At 42.5% G+C, this 26,269-nt stretch overlaps 1 long non-coding RNA gene and 1 pseudogene across 5 annotated transcripts; both read right to left on the bottom strand.

Moving 5' to 3' along the window:
• Positions 1-505: 505 nt before the first annotated feature.
• On the bottom strand, positions 506-10,894 carry LOC141549443 (uncharacterized). Of its 5 annotated transcripts, none has more exons than XR_012484360.1 (3): positions 10,615-10,894; positions 10,062-10,215; positions 506-4,285 (listed from the first exon to the last, which is right to left on the bottom strand). It is a non-coding gene; the product is annotated as an uncharacterized LOC141549443 (long non-coding RNA). The 5 variants fall into 5 exon arrangements; XR_012484357.1 differs by lacking the exon at positions 506-4,285 and adding an exon at positions 4,306-6,162; XR_012484359.1 differs by lacking the exon at positions 506-4,285 and adding an exon at positions 4,306-5,073.
• Positions 10,895-21,935: 11,041 nt separating this feature from the next.
• On the bottom strand, positions 21,936-25,192 carry LOC141549442 (ATP-dependent RNA helicase DHX8 pseudogene; annotated as a pseudogene).
• Between the last annotated feature and the right edge of the window lie 1,077 nt (positions 25,193-26,269).

The raw sequence follows: 26,269 nt of genomic DNA, 5'->3' as shown, positions 1-26,269 counted from the left end.
CTCTCCTGGCCTGAAACCCCATTGAGCATAAGCAGAGCTATATGCTCCTTGTCAGAAGCTCCAGAAGATGAGATGCCCGTCCCTTTGCCCCAAGTGAATTTGGGGTGACTGTTGATAGGGGAATGATGTGTAAACTGATCTTTGGGGAAAGGATGGTCCTGGGTTAGAAGTCTCAAACTCCTGGAAGAAGTCCCACCCTCCTGTTCATAGGGAAACTCCCATAACTTCTCCACTTACAGTTCAATTGGAGATCTTGGCCTGGGGCATAATCTCCACCCTTTATTGAAATGTCCCCAGCTCTGGGCAAAAAAAAAAAAAAAAAAAAAAAAAAAAAGACATAATCAAAGGCTGTATGCTAAACCTTTGCAAAAAGTCCTAACAGGATTTTGCTTGCTGGGAGTTGTTTTCTCAGTGTAATAAACCCTTCTCCCTTCCCCCCCCCCCCACAAACTTCTCCTATATTCAATTCATTCGGGTTTGTGAATTCTTTTGCAAAGGCCACAGAATCTGTCAATCCTCATTTCTCAAACCTCAACATGATGGCAGATATGCATATGGATCTGCTTTTGCTGCCCTTCTTAGCAATAAAGTATTACTTATTGTAATGTCCAGACTAGCTTTCTCAAGGATCTCTCCAGAGTCTGAGATCAAGCTCGAGCACACTCACTCGAGTCTGCTCCTTTAAAGTCTTCTCAGCCCTTATATATCTTAGAACAATTACATCACTACAGTATACTGAGCACATGCTCAGTTCTATAGTACCAACTATAGAACCATTACATCACCATAGTAAGTATACGTGAATTAGAGAATCATCATCTCATCAGTCGCACTGAATTTTACATCCTGTTGAAAGTATCCTTGTTTCAAGTATACTTCTCAGAGTTCCCTATTATCTGCAGTCTTCTACATCTTCAGCTTTCTTTTGTTTTAGAACACAGGTGGTCACATCCTCCCTAAACTCTTGGGAAGAGAGGTGGGCACCAAAGAGAAATGGAGTAAAGCCAGATATTGTTTGCAGGTTTCCGGTGGACTGAAGGGTCTTACCTCCCATGCTGATGGATGTATGTATGCCTGTTTCAAGTATTTCACAAGCATGTAGTAATGTAATACAGGCTAGTAGTAATGTAACAAACATGAATCAATATGAGGAATTATACATGTCTATAAGTCCTAGAAGGATACATAAATAACATTCACGTACACCTCCTTCAGCAGTCAAAAGATAGTCCAAAAACCAATCTATTGTCTATTAGTTCATGTGTCAGGGAATCCAATGATTCCTGCAGATTTTGATGCAGGACTTTGTCTCGTTAACAATTTTTGATTTTCATATGTCAATTGCCATATACATAAGGTTAGCTTCCAGGCTCTCTCAATGGCACACATTGTTAGAGATGGAACCACCAGATATTTCTTGGGTCTTCTCCTTAGTTTCAAGGGTTTTCTTTGTATCTCTGACGGACAAGGCAAATACAGCTCATTGGCACCCATCTGATTCCTTCTCCATCTGAAGAAATACAAGCAACCCTCTCCCCCAGGCAGGTAACCTATCTGGTCCCTTCCATTCACCACTTTCTGGGTCTCTCCACATCACCTGGTGATCATCTAAACATAATGGAGCTGGTAGCACTGGACACTGCCCTTCTGGCAAGTCATAAAACTGCTGGAGCCAATGCATCTTTATCAAATAAAAAAAAAATAATTATAATAGTGTGAAGAGAAACTTAAGTTTTCTAGGGTTACCTTACCCCCCCCCTTTTTTTTTTTTTTTTTTTTTTTTTTTTTTTTTTTTTTTTTTGGATGAGCATCTTGATGTGTTTCTCCTCTCTACTATTGTCAGTCCTTGAGGATTAAAAGATATGCCAATGTGTAAAATCTTATACTGTGCACAAAAGTGTGCAAAATGTTTAGAAGTATATGCAAGGGGCAGCTAGGTGGCAAAGTGGATAGAGCACCAGACTTGAATTCAGGAGGACCTGAGTTCAAATCTGATATTCCTAGCTGTGTGACCCTGGGCAAGTCACTTAACCCCCCAGCCTCAAAGGGGGGGGGGGAAGTATATATAGGTCCAGTATCTGTTTTTATTGCTTGAGACACACCCATGATTGCAAAAGCTTGTGTATAAGGAATTAAGTGACCACTCAGGCTGTCTCTTTTGGTGCTGGTATTGCAAAAGTAAATCCTGAAAAGGTGTCTACCACTACATGGATAAAAGAGATGACCAAAAGATTTCTTAATAGGTCACATTCATTTGCTAAATTTCCCTGGGTCTCAAACCATGAGGATTCTTCTTTGGAGGGAGTGAAGGAGTATGGAAAGGAAGGCAAGCTGTACAGCTTTTACTATGCTCCTAGCTTCCTCTTTTGTTATCACAAATAGCAAACGTAAAGCTTGAGCAGCCTGATGATATTTAGAATGAGATTCTTGGGCTTCCTGAAACAAAGGAATATTGGCTAACGTGGTTAGAAGGCTATCTGCCTTTCCATTTTTAAATAAATAAATAAAAACAGGACCTGAAATTTCACTGAAAGTGGACATGCAAGATATAAATCTTACCTTGGTGCTTTCTTACTTGCTTTTGAAGTTCTTTAAAGAGCTGATATATATTAGAAGCTACAAATTTTATTTGGACTGTGGCAATTCTTTGTATCATACTGAATAGACTGAATCGGATATTATATTTACATCTCCTGGATAAGAGTTAGCTTAACTGCATACAACTCATTCTGTTGAGTGGACTGAAAGGAAGTTCTGACTCTTTATAGTCGTCGTATAGTATTATAGCACAAATGTATTGGCTGAATCTGTAAAGATAGTTGGTCCTTTAAGAGGAACCCTAGAACATTTTCTTCAAAAAATACATTGCTAATTATGTTATTGCAGGGTTATCTTTAATAGAAACCCATGTGTAAAATTTGGAGCCATGGCCAATAAAATTTGCCACTCTGGGATGGTTTCACAGCATACATTAATTTGTGCATTGGAATGGTATAAAAGGTATATATCTTGTCAGATCTTAATCCCAGATAATTGTACTATTCATTTAATGGCTTTTAATAAGATTCTAGCCACAAGCACTGGATAAGGAGTGAGGCTTTGGTCTGGTTGTGCTGGGAGTATTCGACCACTATCACACTGTCTCCTTGATGGACTGCTGTGGGTATCTCTTTTGTAGCAAAAACTGGTATTTTAAGGATTTTTGAGTAATTCTTTCAACCACATTGGATAAAGCCAGTTCAACTTCTCTCAAAGCTTCTTGAGCTTCTTTTGTAAGCTGGCTTGGTGAGTTTAAAGCACTGGCGCCCCTTAAAATGTCGTATAATGGTTGTAATTGATAGGTATAGGTAGTTAAGCCTAACACTGGTTTCATTCATTGATATCTCCTTAAATGACTTCTAAAAATTAATAGGTGTTCAACTTCTCTGTTCTTAAAGAAAGCTTTTGTACTGTAAACACCTTACTTCATATCCTAAATATTGAAAAGCAGCATGTCTTTGAATTTTTTTTCTGGAGCTATATGCAATTTGAAGTTCGTTAGTGTTTCCATGGTCTTTTGTAGACATGCTTCTAAAATGTGCTCCTCAGGTGCACACCTCAAGATGTGTTGTAATGTTACATGGATGATAACTTTTGGAAATGCTTTTCTTACTGTAGTAAGAGCAGCAACAACATACATTTGACACATAGTAGGGCCATTCATTCCTTGTGGCAAAATTGTCCATCTTTTTATAAGGCTCAACTAAATGCTGGGTACAGAAAAGGCAAGTCTTTTATCCCCCTTATCTAGAGGGATAGAATAGAAACAATCCTTAATGTCTATAACACAGAGGCCATTCTCTAGGAAACTTGAGTAGGAGATGGAAGTTCAAGCTAAAGAGTTCCCATAGTTTCTATCAGTTGACATCCTCCATTTTCCAGATGATTATTATTATTATTTTTTTTTTAACAACAAATACAGAGGAATTCCAAGGACTTAGAAGGTTAAGTGACCTTGGTCAAGTTGCTCCTGTACTATCTCTAAGTCCTGAATTTTTCACTTGCTCAGGGCCATACCTGGTGTATCAGTTTTTCCATTGAATGAAGTGTTGGTGGGAGTGTTGGCAGGCCTTCAACAGCAGCCCTGCCTAAAAAACCGAAGTACTCAATTGTAATCCTAACTTTTGTAAGATGCCTCTTCCCCACTGATTGATGGGGATTTTATTTACTACAAAAGGAGTAAAAACTCCTGTTTTGTCCCGTCCAGCCGGTACTCAGTTATTCGGGGAGTCGAGGGGGACCCAGCCTGAAAGAGAAAGGGGCGAAAGAAGTGAGACCAAGCAGATTCTTGTCAAGGTCTCAGTTTGTTGCTCTTGGGGTACAGCTTATATAGCAAAAAGCATGAGAAAGAAGTAGGGTTGGGCCTGGGAAAGGAACATGGGAATGGCTGGTTCAATGAACAGGAACAGTATACAATGTTGGAATATTCTATGGTTGGCCAATTCTCAAAACTATTTGTCTGAGGGTAATGCCCACCTGTGGTTGGCCGATTCTCAGAACAATTTGTCTGAGGGTAAGGACAACTTAGGGGGGAGAGACACCTGGGCAGGCCCTTGGCTCCCGACATCTCCCCCTTTTCTCTTTAGAAGCAAAAGATTTTATAACACAAGGGCTGGTGAAAGGCCTGTCTCTATGCTTGGTACCTAGATAACCAGGCCCTCGGGGCCAAGAAGGGCAGGGCCCCTGTCTTAGGTTATGTGGGTTGCCTCCGCCCCCCCCCCCAGTGGACCCACAATAATCCTGTCATTGGGTACCACTGCAGCCGTAAAAGATACGATTTTCCGAGTCATGAGGCCACAATATTCCCGTCATTGGCTCTTTCACAGCAATAGCCCACATTATTGCAATTAAGGCCGTGTCCCTCCGAGGCATCACCACACCCTTAGGTACCACGGGGACTCGATTTCCGGCGAGGGTGGAGAATCAAAGGCTCTTGTGGGCAATGGTAGAAGGGGGGTCATCACAGGATCCATTGGCGTTAAGCTGGTGATAAAGAACTGCGACGGGTTTTTGCAGGGCAGAATCGACCTGTGACTTGATGAAAGTAGTTAGCTTGTTGAAGGCCCAGGGGCCAAAGGAGAGAAGCAGCAAAACACCTACAAGGGGCCCTAAAAGACTGGGGAGTAGAGTGGTAAGCCAGAGGGATGTAGAGAACCAATTTTGATACCAGGATTTGTTCTGCTCTCTTTCTCTTTCTTTTTTCTAGGCTTTCTTTGATCCTTTTTAGACTATCTTCTACTAGGCCAAGCTTATCAGTATAGAACAACATTCCTCTTTTAATGCAGCACAAAGGCTACCCTGTTGCAAAAAGGAGGTGTAAGCCTCTCCTATTCTGCAGGACCAGTTCCGCCAGGGAGGCGACAGTCTTTAAGGTACTTGAGGCCTGACTGCAGTTCCTGAAGATCTTTGTCAATAGCTGCACTGAGCTGAGCATACTGCCTGTTGGAAGTCACTAAGGAGGCAATTCCTGTTCCTGCGCCCACCGATCCCAGGCCTATAAGGACGGCTAGGGTGAGAGCCGTCAAAGGTTCTTTTTTTTCTCCTGGACTGTGGGTCGGTCCCTTGTTCCCAGAATCTTAGGAAATCATCTGGGTAATGAATTGTCAGGTGGGGGAAGAGAGAGACTACCACAAAATAGTCTTTGTTATGAATGAAGGAGGTTGTAACCACAAAGGTGGTCAGACCCGAGGAGCAAGCGAGGTATGAGTTGTTAGGGGCAGCCACGTACGTGGGAAATGTAGTAATAGTGACAGTCTGGTTACATACCCCTTCTAGCTATAAGGGAGGCAGCATATTGGGTCCCAAAAGACACAGCCCCAGGCCAGAGATTTTACTAAGGGTGAGACCCTGCTTATTCTCAATTCCCCAGCGTAAAAGGGATGAGTTGTTAGTGAATGTGAGATTTCCAAAATGGGCAATGCCTTCATACAAAGGGGGGGAGGAGGAGTAACAAACCCAGCAATCTTCCGTGGGAGTAGTATTAAGCTTGCGAATGGCTTGAACAGAGGCATTAACCAGGGAAAGAATGATCTTGGCAGAGGAGGGGGGTCCCTTAGGGAGGGTTGGACGAAAGGCTCCACTGTGAGAGAGTGTGGGAGGAAAGGTTTGGTGACTTCATGTTTTCTGAAAGAAAGCACAGTTAGAAATCTTCTCAGGGGGATCCCTGGGTGGGTTGTGAAGTTTTATCAGATGCTCTGGGAGCCATCTGGCATTTTGTGCCTGTGAATCCTAAATGCAGGCATGTCCTTTGCCCCAGATAAGGACCAGATCGGGACCCTGCCATCTGTTGGACAAAGGGTCTCTCCACATAGCCTGTGCATAAGTATTGGCTGTAGATGGAATGCCAGAGGCGGTCAGCGGCAGATTTGCCCTCAATATCATAAGAAAATTCAACACAAACATTGCATGATTTAAAAGGGTTTTAAAATTACCTGCTTTAGGATATAACACTTCTTCCCCTGATTGTAATTTTAAGATCATATTTTTTAAAGTTTGAGCTCTTTCAACAATTCCTTGACCCTGGGGGTTAATAAGGTATGCCAGGAAAGTGTTTGATTTCCATCTGAGCACAGAACTGTTTAAAGGTGGAGCTAGTGTAGCCTGGACCATTGTCAGTTTTAAGAATTTTGGGTTTTGGGACAACAGCTAAAGAGGCAAGAACGTGACAGATCACATGTTTGGAGGCTTCCCCTGTTTGTAGAGATGCAAAAATGAAGCCACTAAAGGTATCTATGGAGACATGAATATATTTTAATTTGCCAAAGGATGGGTAGTGAGTGACATCCATCTTCCATAATTCGCCAGGGATTAACCCACGGGGGTTCACTCCCAAGTGAGGTTCAGGCAGGAGAGTTAAGCAGCCCTTGCATTGCCGGACAATCTGCCGAGCCTGTTCGCGAGTGATGGAATATCGCAGTCTGAGTAGGGGCATTAAGTAAGGCAAGGGCCTGCTTTGCAGCAGTAAGTGGGGTGACTGAGAGGGCGGTGGCCACAAGTTGAGTGGCCTGATCCACCCTGTCATTACCCTCTGCCAATGGCCCAGGGAGGCCAGAATGGACACGAACGTGACCTACAAAAAGTTCAGTGCGGGCAAGGATTAAGTGCTGAAGTTCAGCAAACGGGGGAAGCATTGGTTGAAGGGCGAATATAAGGTACTGTCTCCAGAAGGGGAACAGAGTGCCACACAGGCACTGTCAGTATATAAATTGAAAGGATCTTCTAACAATTCAAAAACTCTAATGATGGCAGCGAGCTCAACCAGCTGTGCTGAGGTAAAGTTTGTTTTGAAGTAGGAAACTTGACCATGATGTATTACTCAGAGGACTATGTCAATGTGGCCTATGATGCAAGGGACAACATGGATATAACATTAGGATGAAATTTAATTATTTAGCAATAACAAAAATTGAACATTAAAAATAACAGTCCAATATAAAGTTCCTTATATGTCTATTCCCCTCAATAGCAGACATCTTACTTATTTGATTTTAGAAATTAATTACACATTAAGAGTTTTTAAAGATACATTTGGAACTCGGCAAAAATTAAACGTGCTCTCGGGAATTCAAGTGGCCTGGCTTATTCAAATGACCACCAACAAAGAATCTGTATACTGGAAGGCACAAATTTCTACACTTTATCCAGTTGCTATGCAAATGTCCATTAGATCTGATGATTAATGTTAAAGATATTTCCTCATTTTTTCAAGTTAAAAGGTGATGTTACCATCTGTGCAAATCTAAACAAACTTTTTGAAACCTCTCATCTCTGTAATATTAATACTGAACTATTTCTTCTACTTCAAATAAACAAGTTATATTAATTTTAAAACTCAAAGTGGGAATTCCTTGTGCTCTTCAAAGGAATGACAAATTCTACGGAACCTAATGAAATGGTCTGTTTAATTACAATGTTTAAAACCATGATTAAAATTCAAGTACAATAAAAGGTAAGCAAGCTACATTCTTACAGCAATTTGCTACAAAATAAAATCGAAAAGTTTGATTTAAAAGGAACACTTGAAGTAGCAATATGTAAGAGCACAATTTGGTGAGTCATTTTGTTTGGCTTTCAAAAAACTTCACAGGTAATTAAAAAAAAATCCCTCATTTGCCAAGCATGCCATAATTAATATGTAAGACACAGGTGCAAATACAAAAGGTTATTAACCTGCTTCAAAATAACTGAAAAGTTACTCTGAAAGCAGTGGTTAGATCACAAAATGTAGTATAGTGACAAGCCAGTTTATAATGCTGCTAATATGAACAAAAAAGATATCTGTCTATCATAGAGGACCCCAAGACACAAAAGAGAATAAGTATATTGTAACATGGGTTCTAGTAGTAAAACTGCTAAGAAGCTAAAAGGTTTCATTTGTTCAATTGTATGCAGCATTGCTAAACTCTTTCAGGTAGATGATTGGTTTTTTTTTTTTTTTTTTTTTTGTCAACAAACCTATTTGACAGCTTTACTACCTGACAATTCAAAAAAGTTAGGGTTAACTAGTCTGGTTCCCTCACTCCACCCCAGCATATAAATGACCTCCAAAAAAATTGCATGTGCTTTTAGCATAGTGGTAATTAAAAACAAACTTTTTTCTAAAAAAGACTTAGATTATATCCTAAATTAAGACAAATTAAAATAAAAATCATACTCAATATCTTTACATCAAAACAGCACTTAATTATTAATGTGACTGGAAATCAACTTTATAATGAGGTTTACAACATATAAGCAAAGACAAGAGGGGCAGTAATTTGATTAGGCTCTATGGTGAATAGACAGTTTTAGAGATCTAAGTGGTGTTTAAAAAAAAAAAAAAACAAAAACAAAACAAAACCCATATAATGGCTCATGAGTTTTCTTCCTTGCAATATACTTTAAGGTTTTCATGTAAGCTACTGCTGCAAACATATTGAGAGACAAGTAAATGTCAATGTTCCCTGAAAAGAAATGGAGCTAATGGCCCCATCATCATCATTCTGAACAAGCCATTGTATTTGGGAAGTAGTGTAGGGGGAAACTATGTGGTCATGGTCTCTACCAAAGAGCTTCAAGGCAGCCCCTCTGCCGAGGCCTAGGAGGGTAGCAACCAGGTGAAGATATGTGGGTAGAACTTTGGAGGGGGATGCGGGTAAATGGACCCAAAATAGAGGCTTTTGTTGCCAAAGCAAGCCTGTGGGGGCAAAGGGAGTAGGAAATATAAGGAGCCAAAAAGATTGATTGGGGGCATAATATCCTATGTGCTGTTCGAGGATGGCGTGTTCTACTGTAATCGGATTTTCGCGCCTCAGTGGTGAGTGAGCGTGGGGAGGAGGGATCAGGGTCTCATCTCAAGATATCAAAGAGAGGTTTTAATTCCCCTGTTGTGAGTTTTAAGTAAGGTCTGAGCCAATTGATATTGCCGAAGTTTCTGAAAGTCATTAAGAGTGTGCAGGCGGTCTGTCCGCAATTGGAGTTTCTGGGAAAGGACTTTGTTGGAGAGTAACTCGAAACCTAAGAACAGCTGAGGTGGTTGGGTTTGAATCTTTTTGGGAGAGATCAAGAGGCCCTGGGTCTGGAGGGCAGAGAGAAGCAGTTGGCAAATTTGAGAGAGATGCGGGGAGGGGCCCACACAACTAACTATGGGAAGGCTAAAAAGCAAAGCATTTGCAATCATCGGGGTGAAGAGGGATGGAGAAAAAACAATCTTTTAGGTCAATGACAATTTTAAAAAATCCCCTAGGGATAGCCACGGGATTGTGGTAGAGATTGTAGAGAAGGAGTTAGTAACATCTCCAGCTTCATTAATGATTAGCCAAGTGTAATTGAAAACCTGATAAATCCCAGAGGAAATCCAGGCAGAGTTCCAGCAGAGGTAAAAAGGCCAATTTAAGGTTTTTTGATTTGCTAAGGGGGCCCTTTTTGTAAGGTAGCAAAGGAGGACCGGCTGCTGGGCTTGAAGCCGGGAGGAGGATGGTCTTTGTAAGTGAATTTTGCAAGGAAGAAAGTTCAGTGGAAAGCTGAGCAGTTTAGCAGATTACCTGATGACGGGGCTTCTTGAGGCACAAGAGGATAAAGGGATTCTCTTTGAATGACAGTCATCTCAATGATAACAGAGGGGGACCTGGAAGGGTTCTTATCAGCCGGGGGAATAGAGGCCACAAAGGCTGCCGGAGGCAATGTTCTGCAACACAACTGATAAGAGCTGCTGTTAGGGTCATTAGATGCCGATTCTACAATATCATGAATCAAGCCCCAGTAGGAAAAGGCAGTTGTGGGAACAGCATTTGGTCCTTCCTTCTGTAATTTATCATTTAGGTCTCTGCCTACTTTCTGCCACTTCTGGGGATGAATCTCTGGTCCGAAACCAAGGACAAGTTTCATATATAAAAAGAAAGTACCTAACTAAATCTTTTTTCTTTACTCTAACCCCTCTTTCTTTGAGGGATGCTTTAAGGTCCTTTATAAAAACCTGCTCTTTAGATAACTTATACCAAATCTTTTTTCTTTACTCTTAACCCCTTTTTCTCTGAGGGATGCTTTAAAAAACCTGCTCTTTAAATAACTTCTTATAAGACGGACTATTAAACTTACCAAGGCCTGGAATTCTCATGAGCGGTGAAAGTGGTCCTTCCAATGGGGGTCGCGATGACTTCTCTGGGAGAGGGTCCATCCGGCAAGGGTCCGTACCTCAAGCCCCACGTTGGACGCCATCTGTCCCATCCAATGGGACTCAGTTATTCGGGGAGTCGGGGGACCCAGCCTGAAAGAGAAACGGGTGAGAAAGAAGAGCGAGACTAAGCAGATTCTTGTCAAGGTCTCAGTTTGTTGCTCTTGGGGTACAGCCTATATAGCAAAAAGCATGAAAAAGAGAAGTAGGGTTGGGCCTGGGAAAGGAGCAGGAGTGATGGAGAAGTAGAGTTGGGCTTGGGAAAGGAACATGGGAATGGCTGGTTCAATGAACAGGAACAGTATACAATGTTGGAATATTCTATGGTAGGCTGATTCTCAAAACTATTTGTCTGAGGGTAATGCCCACCTGTGGTTGGCTGATTCTCAGAACAATTTGTCTGAGGGTAAGGCCCACTTAGGGGGGAGAGACACCTGGGCAGGCCCTTGGCTCCCGACACTGTTTCACCTTCAAATATCCATCTCAAGGAACGTGGCTCCGAGTGTGTGTACCATTTGGGGCTTTAGAACACATAGGGAATCTAAATGAGTTGCTCAGAGCTTCGGATTGTACTGAGAAGAGTGGATTCCATACTATGACAGTTCCTGAAAGAGAATCATATCCAGTGATGACCAGATTCCTAAGAGAGATCCCCCAGGGACTGGAATGTTATTAATCTTACAGAAGTGAGTAGACTAGAGAGATACAAAAAGATCCCTTGATTGAAACAGTTTTTGACCAGAAAGCTCCTAAGGGGGAGAGACTTCGATATCAAATCCTGATACATATTCACAGAGTACTACAAGGCAACTTCATAAATGTAATACCTATCACAAAAGCTTCAAATGTTATTTGGATGTTAAGTATCAAAGACTTCATATTGTAGAAAAGCCCTGTGAATGTGGAGAATGTGGGAAAACTTTCAGCCAGAGCTCAGATGTTGTCAAACATCACAGGATTCATTCTGGAGAAAAACCTTATGAATGTAGTGATTGTGGGAAAGCTTTTATTCACAGCTCACATGTAGTTAGACATCAGAATTCATAGTGGAGAGAAACCCTATAAATGCAGCAACTATGGCAAAGCCTTCAGCTAGGGTTCAAGTCTTATATGTCATAAAAGAATTCATACTGGAGAGAAGCCTTATGAATGTAGTGCATGTGTCAAAGCTTTTAATCAATTTTCGTTACTTGTTGAACATCAGAGAATTCGCACTGCAGAAAAAACATATGAATGTAAGGAATGTAATAACATTTAGTCGATGTTCAGGTTTTTATAACTCATCAGAGGATTCATACTGGTGAGAAACCTTAGGAATGTAATGAATGTGGGGAAAACTTTTGGTCAAAGTTCAGACATTATTAATCAGAGAATTCTTACTGGAGAGAAGCCCTATGTATGTAAAGAATGTGGAAATACCCATCTCAGAGAAGTAGCACAAATTTCAATTGCTATTGATCCTCCTATGCCAGACATGCAGGTGTCTGCCTTAATCTTTGGCCGGTGAGTGGGCCAGTTGGCACCTCTAATGACTGTATGAACTGCACCCATTTCTACCAATGCTTTCAATGGTATGCCATTTACATAGATTGTGAGCATAAGTTGGTCAGCTGTAACAGCTGCAATCCAGAACATTCCTGGATTTCGTTTGAGTCAAAAATTTCAATAAATATCACCAAATTGCCAATTAGGAGTGCATATTAGTAACCTAACCTGATGCTATAACTTCTCCTGGGTAATAAATCACATATTGCCTACCTGTACTAGTGACTGGAATATTATTTATGCATTCCCCAGTTTCCCACATCAGTGTATGTATAGACACTGTTTTGTGAGCACTCAGGAGTGAAATGGTCAAGCCTACTGTAGCTGGAGGCAAAGTATCTATAGTTTGTATAGGGACAGATTTCACCTCTCCAGGGGGTATCTCAGTTGTCCCAGTTGCATACAACTCTTTTCTCCCCAATTGTAATCTCCTTTTTTTCTCCCCAATCAGGTTGCTTCTTGGATGATTGATCATGTTGGAGTACTGAACTTCTAAAGACTTTCTGGGTGTAACATTGAATGTCATCTTGCTCCAAGTGTTTGTTTTTTGTTTTTTTTGCCTGGAGCTGAGCCCCACTTCCCTGTTTCCCCCGAGTCAGTCTACAGTCTGATGCCCAATAGAAGCCTTTGTTGCATTTCTAACATAGGGTTTGGCGTCTTGTTCTCGCTCTATTTTTTTTAATGCCAACATTGACCTTTCAGATGCCCCACTTTGCCACATTGAAAGCATTGACAAGTCTCTCTGGAAGTCCCCTGCCTAAAAGGGACCCTGTCTTCCCATGTTGGGATCTTGGGAACTCTGCATCATAGCCTGGCTATAAAAGGCATTTGTGCCCACTGTGGCACAGCGTCTTATGATCTCCTCTAAAGGAGCATCTTTGTGTAGTCCTAGTATAATTCTTCTACAAACCTCACTAGCATTTTTCTCTAGCAAGTTGTCATAATTTGTTGCTGCATTTTCACCAATAGTTCATATTACAGCTGTGTATAGATGTCCCTCAAAATCAACAGAGTTCTGTCCCGTCCAGCGGGACTCAGTTATTCGTGGGGAATCAAGGGGGATCCAGCCTGAAAGAGAACGGACGGGAAAGAGGAGGGAGACAAGAAAATGGTTGAAGCAAGTCTCATTTATTGATGGAAACAGCTCAAGTTATATAGGGTAAAGCTAGGTGCAATACATGAGGGCAAAGTTGGGAGGGGGGGCAGGGGAGAGTAAAGGTATGTGCTACATGTGAGAAAGGGTATGGGGGGGGGGGGACTGCAGGAAGGAGCAGACATTCCAGGAGGAGGAGGGGAAAGAGCATCGTGTGGTTACAATTCTTATCTGAGTCTCTAGGGTCATTAAGCTCTGAGACATCTCTGTGGTTAATACAATACCATGGCTATGTGTTTACAAGTGTGGGGGTCGTTCCGCTTCTCTAGCCATCCAGTCGCCATATATTGCTAAATGCAAAGTTTATGGTCTGGTAATATTCCATGACTATAGTTCCCATAACCGACAGGGTTCATTTGGACCTTGTGCTATTTTTGTGAAGGCTTCCCTTCTATCTTGGGATAGAGGTACCTGGGAGGGTGCCCCATGCTTTGACAACAGCAAAAGCAATTTGCTCATATGCTGCTACAGGGTAATTAATCTGTGCTAAAGTGTCTGCATAGGAACCTAAACCTGCTAGTTGATTAAAGGAGACTGGTATATTAATTCCAGGTTGCCTATTTCACTGGCCTTGTATTCTACAGAGTTCACTATATTCAGACACCGCATCACTTTTTCCAGGTTTTAAACATGTTTTTGCTATAGATTGCCAATCACTAAAGTTTGGCATTTCATATGCCAAATTCTCTAATACCATCTTAATATAAGACAATGTAGACCCAGAAAGAGTGCAAGCCTTTTTCAGATCTTTGATAATTTCAGATTAAAAGGAGCGCATCTTCTTTCTTGAGCTGAAGAATCAAACTCTTCAATCACAGGGTATGTTTCTATTCTCAAATCAGATGTATCCTGTCCTTCCTCTTTAGCTTTAACTAATGCTTTTTTGTAATTGTGTCATAGGGGGTGGACAAAACTGCTTCATGGGTGCTGCTGATGGTGTCACTGCCCCTCTTACTCCTCCCTCCACCCATGAAAGTGAAATTGAGGTGGGAGGGTTAGGAGTTGGGAAATGCCCTTAGGATACCTGCTGAGAAGCACTACATCCTTAACTTTATCTGCATTCTTTCTTGTCCAATTCTTCATGCTTTTCAGCTGCTTTATCAGTACCATTCCCCCTACTGCTTTCTTGAACTTCTTGTCTGGATGACCCATTAAAATTTTTTCCTTATTTTAAAACTTGTGGGATTCCTTAAAGTCAATTGTCTTGTGTGTGTGTATGTATAGAATGTTTCCTCAGGAATTGAATCAGGAACCTTTGCTTCCTAATATTCAATTAGTTGCTCTACTATTCATGAGAAAAGGCAACTTCCATCTAATAAGGTGTTTTTCAAAGAAATACAAAGCATAAACTGAAAAACGCCAGATTAAATAGTCTGAACACAGAAGCGCCCACTCTCCTAGGCTGGCCTTTTCTCCCATCATTTGGGGAAGTCCAGGCTTAATTTCTAATTGTGGAAATGTAACCCAGAAACAAAAGAATGCAAGTCAGTAATAAATTCTTTCTATAGCAGTTCTTTGGGGAAACAAGAAGATTCTCTAAGAATTCAGTCATCATCTGTAATGTATTGTCTCCAGAAACTGCTGATAGCTCTCTGGGAGAAGATCTGCTGTGTCAACTCAAATCTCTGGGACAGATTCTTCTTCCTGTAGAGAACAGTTGTCTCCAGACAGTTGCCTTTAACTCTCATCCAGAGAAGTGACTTCCCTTCCTGCAGAGAGCTGCCTCAAGCCTGGTCTAAAGCAGAGACTCTATCTCTGGAGTGCTGCCCTCTTTATCCTCCCAGAGAATGGGTGTGGGATAATGCAAGGGCTTCTGGGAAGAATTACTTCAACCAATGAGCTTGCTCCTCCCAAGCACACAAACTCTTCCCCAGGAATTCACAAGTCAAACTACAAGGAAAGGCCAGAACTAGAAAATTGTCAAGTACCGGCTTAGCACTTAGTAAAAACCCAATATCTCTATCTCATTAGCACTTAGTAAGAACCTAATATCTCCCCCTTTCTTTTGATTTAGAACATAGGGTGGTCATGATCTTGAAACATAAATCCATCAATATGGGAGGCATTACACATAATTACGTAGATTACATAAACACATAGTAACATGACACATGCTAAGAAGTATGTAACAAATAACATGATCAAATAATCATAAATTGAGAATTTATAAATGTCCTTGAGTCCATTGTCCATTACTCTCATCTTGTGTTAGGAAATCCATTGATTCCTGCTGGTTTTTAAAGTTCTTTAACAGACTTCTTATTAGCCATGCTCTTTCAGTGTCAGATATTTCTTAGATTTTCTCCTTTGTTTTGAGGTCTTTCTCTCTTTCTGTCTCTCTCTGATGGACAAGGTGAATACAACTCATTGGCACCCATCTGATTCCTTCTCTATCTGAAGAAATACAAGCAACCCTCTCCCTCAGGCAGTTAACCTATCTGGTCCCATCCATTCACCACTTTCTGGGTCTCTCCACATCACCTGGCAATTATCTAAGGACAGTGTAGCTGCTAGCACTGGACACTGCCCTTCTGGTGGGTTATAAAACCTGTCTGCCAGAGCCAGTGCATCTTTGTCAAAAATTAGAAAATTAATGGTATAGAGGACTAAATTTAGAAGTTCCCTAGGGCTACCTGTGGCTCCCCCTTTCTTTTGTTTTTGGAGGAGTGTCTTAATGTTTCTGTTTCTTCTCCCTACTATTGCCTGACCTTGCAGATTAAAAGATATTCCAGTAATGTGTTATGTCTTATACTGTGCACAGAAGTGTGCAAAATGTTTAGAACTATATGCAGGTCCATTGTCTGTTTTTTTTTTCTTGTGGCACACCCATAATTGCAAATGCTTGGATAAGGAATTCAGTGACCACTCAGGCTGTCTCTTTTGCTGTTTGGCACTGCAAAAGTGAATCCTGAAAATGTATCTACTACCACGTGGATGAAAAACAGACGACCAAAAGATTTATAGTGGGTCACATCCATTTGCCAGATTTCATTGGGTCTCAAACCATGAGGATTCTTCCCTGGAGGGAGTGTAGGAGCGTGGAAAGGAAGGCAAGCTGTACAGCTCTTTACTATGCTCCTAGCTTCCTCTCTTGTGATTCCAAATTGTAAACTTAAAGCTTGAGAAGCATGATGATATTTAGAATGAGATTCTTGTGCTTCCTGAAACAAAGGACTCCTGGCTAACATGGTTAAAAGTCTATCTGCCTTTGAATTTCCATCAAAAATAGGACCTGGAAGTCCACTATGTGAGTGGGCATGGAAGACATAAATCTTGCCTGGATGTTTTCTCACTTGCTCTTGAAGTTCCTTAAAGAGCTAATAAATATTAGAGGCTGCAAATTTTATTTGGGCTGTGGCAATTCTTTGTACTACACCTACTGAATAGGCTGAATCAGTAATTATATTTACTTCTCCTGGCTAATAAGTAAGAGCTAGCATGATAGCAAATAATTCATTCTGCTGAGTGGACTGAAAAGGAGTCCTGACTACTCTATGGTTAAATCATGAGAGTATACAGCATAAATATTTTCTTTGGAGGCGTCTGTAAAGGTTGTTGGTCCTTTAAGAGGAACCTTAGAAAGCTTTTCTTCAAAAATCCATTGCCAATTATGTAGTAGCTGGGTTATCTTTAATGGAGACTCATGTACAAAATTTGGAGCTGTGGCCAATAAAATTTGCCATTCTGGCATGGTCTCACAGCATACATTAATTTGTGCTTTAGTATAGAATGTATATATTTTTTCAGGACTTATTCCAGATAATTGTATTACTCTTAATAATTTTTAATAAAATTCTAGCCACAAGCACTAGGTAAGGGGTAAGGCTTTTGTTCTGGTTGTGCTGGGAGGCTCACCCATCAATCACACTGCTTCCTTGATGAAGGACTGCTGTGGGTGCCTGTTGTGTAGCAAAAACTGAAATTTCCAAGGGTTTTTGAGTGACTCTTTCAACCATGTTGGATAAAGACAGTTCAACTTCTCAAAGCTTCTTGTGCTTCTTTTGTAAGCTGGCATGATGAATTTAAAACACTGTCTCCCCTTAAAATGTCATATAGAGGTTGCAATTGATTGGTAGCTAAGCCTAACACTGGACACATCCATTAGATATCTCCTATCAATTTTTGGAAATCATTTAAGGTGTCCAACATCTCTGTTCTTAAAGAAAGCTTTTGTACTGTAAATGTCTTAGGATATACTTCATATCCTAAATATTGAAAAGGAGCAAGTCTTTGAATTTTTTCTGTAGCTATATGTAGTTTGTAGTACTTTAGTGTTTCCATGGTCTTTGGTAGACATGCTTCTAACATTTGTTCCTCAGGTGCACATCCCAAAATATCATCCATATAATGTAACAATATTACTTTTGGAAATGCTTTACTTACTGGAGCAAGAGCAGCAGCAACATACATTTGGCACATAGTAGGGCTGTTTTTCATTCCTGTGTCAAAACTGTCCATTCATATCTTTTATAAGGCTCAGCCAAATTAACACTAGGCACTGAAAAAGCAAACCTTTTCATATCCTCCTTATCTAGAGGGATAGAATAGAAACAATCCTTAATGTCTATAACCCAAAGAGGCCATTCTCTTGACAACTGAGTAGGAGATGGAAGTCCAGGCTGAAGAGTTCCCATAGTTTCCATCTGTTCATTTACTCTTCTTAGATCAGTTAACATCCTCCATTTCCCAGATTTCTTTTTCACCACAAATACTGGGGAATTCCAAGGACTTAGAGAAGGCCGCAAGTGTCCTTGGTCAAGTTGTTCTTGCACTGTCTAATAAGGCCTGAATTTTATCACTTCTTAAGGGCCACTGTTCTACCCACACTGGTGAATCAGTCTTCCACTGAATAGGAACTGGTGAAAGTGCAGGTAGGCCTTCTATAGCAGCCCTGCCTAAAAAGCCAAAGTGCTTATTTGTAATCCTATCTGCTGTAAAATTCTCTTCCCCACAGATTGATGGGGATTTGTTCAACCACAAAAGGAATAAAAATTCCTATTTCATTTTCAAATGTCCATTTCAAAGGCCTAGCACTAACTTCTGCAGATATTGATCCTCCTACCCCAGACATATAGGTGTCTGCCTTAATCTTTGGCAAGTGACTGGGCCAATTGGCACCTCTAATAACTGTATGATCTGCACCGGTGTCCACAAATCCTTCTAATGGTAATCCATTTATATAAATAGTAAGCATAGGTTGGTCAGCTGTCACAGCTGCTGTCCAATGTATTCCTGGATTTTGTTCATTGGAGTCAGAATCTGGGCAACTGTCACCAGGTTGCTTATTAGGGATACATAACTATAATGCTGATATTACTACTTCTCCTGGTTGATAAATCACATGTTGTCTACCTGTGTTAGTGATTGGGATATTAGCCACATGTTCTCCAGTTTCCCATATCGGTGTATGGATGAACACTGTTTTGTAAGCACTCTTAGAAGGTGAGATGGCCAACCAAGTCTACTGTGCCTGGAGGCAAAGGATCCATAGGCTGAAGAAGAACAGATTTTACTTCTCCAGGGAATATCTCAGTAGTCTCTTCTGCATACAATTCTATTTTTCCTAATTTCAATCCCTTTCATCCATATGATCAATCAGCCAAAAGGCAATCAGGTCTTAAATTTCTCTGGATGTAACCTGGGTTGCCATCATACCCCACTTCTCATTTCCCTGGGTCAGTCTACATTCAGAGGCCCAGTGGAAGCCTTTGTGACATTTTGGACATGGAGTTTTAGGACTTCTCTAACCCTGTCTTCTCACTCTATCTTCATATCTAGATTGAGCTCTTAGATGCCCAACTTTTCCACATTGGAAACATCTACGAGTTTCTCTAGAAGTCCTTTGCCAAGAGGGACCCTGTCTTTCCATGTTCATCACAGTCTGGGTGTAAAAAGTATTTGTTCCCACTGTAGCACATCATCTTATGATCTCCTCCAAAGGAGCGTCTTTGTCTAATCCCCACACAACTTTTTGCAAATCTCATTGGCATTTTCCTTAGCCAGATGCCTGGTCATTATTTCTGTAGCTGCATTTTCTCCAATAATTCTTTTAACAGCAGTTTGCAAACGTCCCACAAAATCTGCAAAAGGTTCATTGGGACCTTGCTCTATTTTAGTGAAAGCCTCTCCCCGATCTTTCTGTCCGGGAGGGAATCCCAAGCTTTTATTGCAGTCTTAGAAATTTGCTCATACACTGTCATGGTCTATTTAATGTGTTCTGAATTCTCTCCATACTGACCTTCACCAGCTAATTGCTCAAAAGTGAACTGTGTGTTAACTCCTGTTTCCAAATTGTATCTGACTTGGATCTTACATAATTCATGAAAATCCGCAAGCCACAACAGATTTTGTACAGGTTCTAAACATGTCCTTGCTATGGATTTCCAGTCATTCGGGGTTAGGACTTTATAAGACAAACCACCTAGTAACATTTTAACATAAGCTGATATAGCCCCATGAAGGGTACAATTTTTTTTCAAATCTTTAATTTTATTCAAATCTAAAGGTGTATATCTTCTTTTTTGACCTAAAGAGTCAATATGAGTACTTCCTTCTTGCTTTTTCTTTGTTTGCCTCCAAATTGATCCGAGCCCTTTTTGAGCAAGTCTGAGAATCCAAGCCACCTGCTGGGGAGCAGAGTCCCCATTTAGGAACTGCTTGGTGCTGAGGTGGCAGGAATTACTTGGGAAGCTGAGGAGGTTCTCCCTGTCCCCTCACTAGGTACACTTTTTCATTTTCTGTGCCTGGAGGTTAAACGTTTGAATTTGTAGGGTCCTGGGAAGTTGGGGCCCTAAAAAATTGCTAAGATTGTCCAGGGTTTACCGTGGAATGTCTAGCAGAGAAAATCAGCTTGAAAGTCTTAGGAACTGAGACTGTATGTTCGGTAAAGCTTGTAGAGTGAGGCTAAGTGGGGCCTGGGGATAAGGGAGACTGGGCAGAGAGAGCAGCACAGCTTAGCAGCCTTCCTCTGTCCACGTCCCCTCAGATTTAAAAGTATGACAGAAGTCAGGTGTTCCCAGAGAAAGCTGAAAGTGTACTCCTCCGTTGTCTTACCCAGTGGTCACTGAGCACAGCTTACCCTTGCCCTGTCCAGTGCTAGCCTGCCAGAGGGGATGATAGGTGACTTTGAGATTTCATTGGTGGGAGGGGACTGCTCACTGGGCCACCTATTAAGCCCATGCCAGCTGAAGTGGTTTGGGTAGCAGTGTAGAATGCCTGGTGGCCTCTGGCTCTGTGTGTGTTCTAGTAACCTCCTCTTGGATATTTTGGGTGAGATTCAACCTCATGGCCTCCTCCCCCATGCCGGGGGCCCTGCTATAAGCCCTCCTGACCATCCTCCAGGAAAGATCAACACAGATTGTGGAGCTGGGGCCCATGTAGGTTCCTTCCCTGGAGCTGCTTCCCCACCCTATCCATTTCAGGCAATGGTGTTCCCAGGAAGAAGAGTGGTCAGGAGCAGACTGTGGTTCTTGCACAATGGGGTACTTATTGCTCTTCCCTCAGTTCATTTTCCCCCTGACTTTGGGTGATGGCTGGGGAGAGGATATGGATCTCATGCTGTGGTCTGGAATCTTCCTGATTATGAAAGTCTATTATTCTCCTTGGCTCAGCAGGTAGCCAGGCTTGGGAGTTTCCTGCTCCTTTCATCTGATTTGTGATGTATATGCACACGCGCCTGCATATGCATGTGTATATTGGAGCTCAGTGGGGTGTATACTGGGCTGAGGAATCCTGGCCTCTCATTCAACTCATTGTAAACTTGCTCTGACCACCTTCACTGTATCTGAGATGATCATTTCCTCCCAGTGGACTTTCATTTATTTGGTCAAGCTTCTCAAAGTTTAAGCATTAGAGCAATGGAAGAGCAGCAAACAATGGCTAATCATGCAATTGGCTTTCCAAGGGGCATCAATCAGCAATTTAATTCAGTCTATGGACTTTTTTTCCCTCTTCTTTTTCTTTCTGCCTCTTCCTGTATATTTTTCTTTTCCCATTTTCTCCCTCCCCTCAATGTAGCCTGTGGCCAATATACTAACACTTTAGCTAAAAGAAATAACTACAGGGAAAAAAATATATATACAAATGTATTGTTTATTTTTAAATACAAATTTCCAAAGAGGTAAGCTGGAAGAAACAGGTTGGAAGGTAGATGGAAAGCTAGGGCAGTGCCACCAAAGGTCTCCAAGGCTCAAAAAGCACTGGGTTGATGGGCGGCTCATCGGGGTCCTCTGACCCGAGGATGTTGTAGCACAGGCTGTTTGGAAATGGAACAACTTGTTCTGGTCCAGCTGTACAGAAAAAGGTGCGACATACCTCCTCCTCAGGAGCTCGGCCCAGCCAAGGGGACGGCATGTATCTCATGGCCAGGGTGAGTTCCTGTCTTCTGAGGCTTTCCTCACAAGAAAAGATGAGTGCAGGTCAGGATGTCCTTCTTTGGCTTTGGGGCCTCTCAACACAAGGATACCTGTGCTTCTGGGGGGGGTGGGGTTAAACAAGTCACTGGAGTCCTGGGCCTCAGTCTTCCAGAGAGATCTCAAAACACTTTGTGCCACAGTCAATGGCTCCCTTGTCACCGCCGCCGGAAAGCACGGGAGATTCTCCAAGCATTTGGCTCCTCATACCGGTTGTACAGGGGCTCAAGCCGCTGCTGCCTCTTCTGTTTGCTGAGCTTTGTGGGGTCCGAGACCTTGAAAAAGGCCGGAGCAAACTCCACCAGCCACCGGGGGTCAATGGTGGTGACCTCCCGCATGTACTCCTTGGTGGTCAGCACCAGCTCATGGTATACCACCCATTCTGGCTGTCTGTTGAACAGTGCACTGGAGGGATGGATGTAGACCACCTGCTGATCAATCAAAGTTCGGTAGCCTTCCTGTGGGTCCTTCTTGGCTGCATTTCGGAAGAAACCACTGCAGATGGCTTTCTGTACACGCGCTGTTGCCTTGCCGCAGGACACCACATCCAGCTTACGTCTGTCCATGATGCCCAACATCTGTTTACGGATGTCCTGGGCTCTGCGCAAGGAGCGCGCCTGTATGAAATTCTCATAACACCAGGGGCTGGAGAACTTGTTGTTCTTCCAAGAATTATACACGGCCAAGAGAGTGAGGTGGTCCCCTTGGGTTTGGTGGAATTTGGCTTTCTTCTGATCTGCAAGGGCTTGTTTGTCCTTGGGCCTGTAGAAGACGTTCTGCACCGACAGCATGGAGACGATGGTGAGCATCTCCTCACTGCAGCCCAGATGAACAGACATGATCAGCATTTTGCACAACGTCGGCTCCAAGGGAAATTCGGCCATCCTGCGGCCCAGACGGGTGAGCAGGCCCTCGTCGTCCAGGGCTCCCAACGTATACAGCTGCTCCATGGCTGTAAGCGGAGTCTCCATTGGGGGAGCATCCATGAAGTCAAAGGAGAGCAAGTCATTGATGCCCATAGCCTTGAGAGAGAGCACCGTGCTGGCTAAATCGGTTCTCTGGATCTCGGGCACGTTGGTGGTTAACATTTCATCTCGGTAGGCACGTTCCGTGTAGAGCCTGTAACACTTCCCGGGCCCCGTTCTCCCCGCTCTCCCTGCTCTCTGCTTTGCCTGTGCCTGGGAGATGGGAGTCACCACCAGCTGATCGATTCGAGTCTTGGAGTTGTACACTTTCTGCTTCACAAAACCGGGGTCCACCACGTAGTAGATGCCATCAATAGTCAGAGACGTCTCGGCAATGTTGGTGGCAATTACAACCTTCCTGCTACCGGGAGGAGCAGGGTCAAAGATCCGGGTTTGCGTCTCACTCGGCAGAGCAGAATACACGGGCAGGATGATTAATTCAGGTACATCAGGTCCCAGGGACTTCATGCGTTCATACAAAATCTCACAGGCTGTATCGATCTCTTCCTGACCGGTCAGAAACGCCAAGATGTCACCTGGAGGTTCAGTTAGATGGATCTGCATGACTGTGATCAAACTGGCATCCAAGTAATCTGTCTCGGGTTCTTTAGTGTAGAGGATTTCCACAGGATATGTTCGGCCTGGAATGGTGAAAATGGGAGCTTCGCAGAAATACTGGGAAAACTTCACAGCATCTAATGTTGCAGAAGTAACAATCAGCTTCATGTCTTGCCGTTTCTGCACTGTCTTTTTCAACAATCCAAAGAGCACGTCTGTGTGAATTGTTCTCTCGTGAGCCTCGTCCAACATGATGATTGCATATTGAGTAAGATCAGGGTCGATCAAGCATTCCCGGAGCAACATCCCATCTGTCATGTACTTGATGACTGTTTCTGGACTGGTGCAATCTTCAAAACGAATAGTGTAACCCACTTCTTGTCCCAAGCAACATCCAAACTCTTCAGACACTCTTTTGGCCACTGACATGGCTGCAACCCTTCGAGGTTGTGTACATCCAATTTTCCCCCTGGAGGTGTAACCGGCTTCGGCAAGATACTGTGTGATCTGTGTTGTCTTCCCAGAACCCGTCTCTCCAATAACAACCAGGATCTGATTGTCATGAACAGCCTGAACAAGCTGCTCTTTAAGCTTGAAGATGGGAAGACTCTCTCTCTGGTCAATGATAGACAACCGGGTCTTTTTACCGTAAGATGCTTTGTTGCCCCCAAGAGCATGCTTCTTCCATTCTGGGATGTCATTGGGCATCATTCCGATGCCCCGCATGTTGGCGGCAAGCTGCCTTCCATCCACATCGGGCAGAGGATCCACCCAGTGTTTGTTGAGTGCCATCGGAATGGAGTCCATCTCTGCTTCACGCTGGGCCTGTTTGAGTTCTCTCCTTTCTTTCGCCAAAGCGCTCTGCAACATTGCTGCTTGGGACAGGGAGCCATCGGGATTCTTAACAATTTTAATGGGGCTCATGCCCATGCTTTGTTTGGTATGTCCTCTCAGGAATGGAGGTTCTTCCTCAACCAATTCAATCTCCAGATCTTCATCTTCCTCATCATCCACTTTAGGAAGGATTCCTGTCTCTTCATCAAAGTCTGGAAACTCTTCTTTAGAAAGCACATTGGCCGCAATCATCTGTTTGATCTCCCACTTCTCGAGATCTGATATTTGGGTGAGGCGTTTCCTTTTAAGGGTGTCATCTCCCACTTCTGGAGCACTGACAAGGGAGAGGTGAGTAGGTCTATCAGGGTTCCTCATAGAAATCTCCTCGTTGGTTTGCCCAACGAGGTTCCTCCGTCGGTTTGGGTTCAGATCTTCTCCAGTATCCTGATCCACATCCTTCATGCTCAGGCTGGTTCTGGTCCCAGTGAAGGACAGGACTTTCACCTTAACCCTCTGGCCTTTGCTCACCACATCAGTGACGTTGGCCACTCGGCCCTTCCGATGAAGCTCAGAGATGTGAACTAAACCTTCCCACTGTTTCCTCGGTCCTTCCAGTTGTACAAAACACCCAAATTGCTTGATACTGGTAACTTTGCCAGTGTAAATTTCTCCAGTAGAAGGCTCTTCAGGAGGTCGGTCCACACATTTGTCTCGCCATCTGTCATTTCTCTTTTCCCCATATTTATCACGGTCCTTATGGTCTTTGACAGGATTCTGACTTCTGCTCCTTGATCGATATCTAGATTTCCCTTTATTCCTGTCTCGAGTCCTAGAATGTGATCTTGATGGGGGACCGGTGTCTCCGCTTGTGGTCTCTATCTCGACTTGGACTAAGACTCCTTTTTTTCTTCTTTGCTCTATCACCATGTTCAGAGCCTCTCTGCTTCTGTGCTGCAGCACTAGGCTTTAAAGCATCTAACTCTTTGAGGACATCCACAACTACTTTCATATCATGTTCATCAAGCATGGTCTTGAATTGGCAATCAATGTCCATGTGAGGGTCCAGGGTTCAAGTCCCTGTTCAGGTGCCAAAATGTGAAGGTCCAGGCTAGCTCTCTCTGAAGGGCTCAGAATAAGTCCTGGCCCCACGTTGGGCACCAAATGTGATGTTCTGATCGTCTCTTAGTTGTAATCCTTCTCTGGGAGGAGATTTCTTTTCTCTGTGAGGTTTCTTTTCTCTGTGACTCCTTTTCTCTGTGTGCAGTTTTCTTGGGAAGCTTCTGGAGCCTCCAGCCAGTCTCTTCTTCCTGAATCCTGGCTCTGCATCTCCTCCAGCTCTTGTCCTTCCCCAGTCCAGAGTGCTTGTCCAGGCCCAATGTTGTCTTCTTTTATCCTCCCAGAGAATGCACTAGTGAGAACTCAGGGGTTTGTGGGAACTCCTTCAACCAATGAACTTGCTCCTTTTAAAGGTGCAAACTCCTTTTCAGAAGTCTAAAGGTGCAAACTCCTTTAAACATGTAAACTCCCCCCCAGAAATCCAAAGGTGCAAACTCCTTTCAAATGTGTAAACTCTTTTTCAGAAGTCTAAAGGTGTAAACTCTGAGCTAGAGAATTGTATAGACACCCTGAGTTCTCACCTTGTAATCCTAACACCTTATCAAGTCTTTTCTATATTGATAGTCACATAATTTTTGTTTATTAGTCAATTGTTAATGGTCTTCCTTATGTTAAACCATTCCTGCATTTCTAGTATGAATCACACTTCATAATGTGTTATCATGATGTAATTTTTAGCTAGTATTTTTATAATTTTTTCATTCATATTCATTAATGAAACTGTCTAACTTTCTCATTACTTTTCCTGGTTTAAGTACCAGCATATTTCTTTCATTGAAGAGTTTGGGACCCTTTCCTTGCTAGTTATGTCAAATATTTAACATTAAAATTAGTTGGTCCATGACCGCCCCCCAAAGTATGCTTTTTTTTTGTTTTCTGGATTGGAAAATAATTTCTGTGGTAGGAGATGGGTGGCATGTTTCTGGACTTGAGGTTTCATTGCATTAATAAGATTCTAAAGTGCTTCAAAAAGCAAAAATGAATAAAATCCGATGCA

This window comes from Sminthopsis crassicaudata, chromosome 1, assembly GCF_048593235.1.
Source record: "Sminthopsis crassicaudata isolate SCR6 chromosome 1, ASM4859323v1, whole genome shotgun sequence".
Classification (NCBI taxonomy): domain Eukaryota; kingdom Metazoa; phylum Chordata; class Mammalia; order Dasyuromorphia; family Dasyuridae; genus Sminthopsis; species Sminthopsis crassicaudata.
The sequence above is the reverse complement of the archived record's forward strand: the minus strand, read 5'-3'. Positions and strand labels throughout refer to the sequence as shown.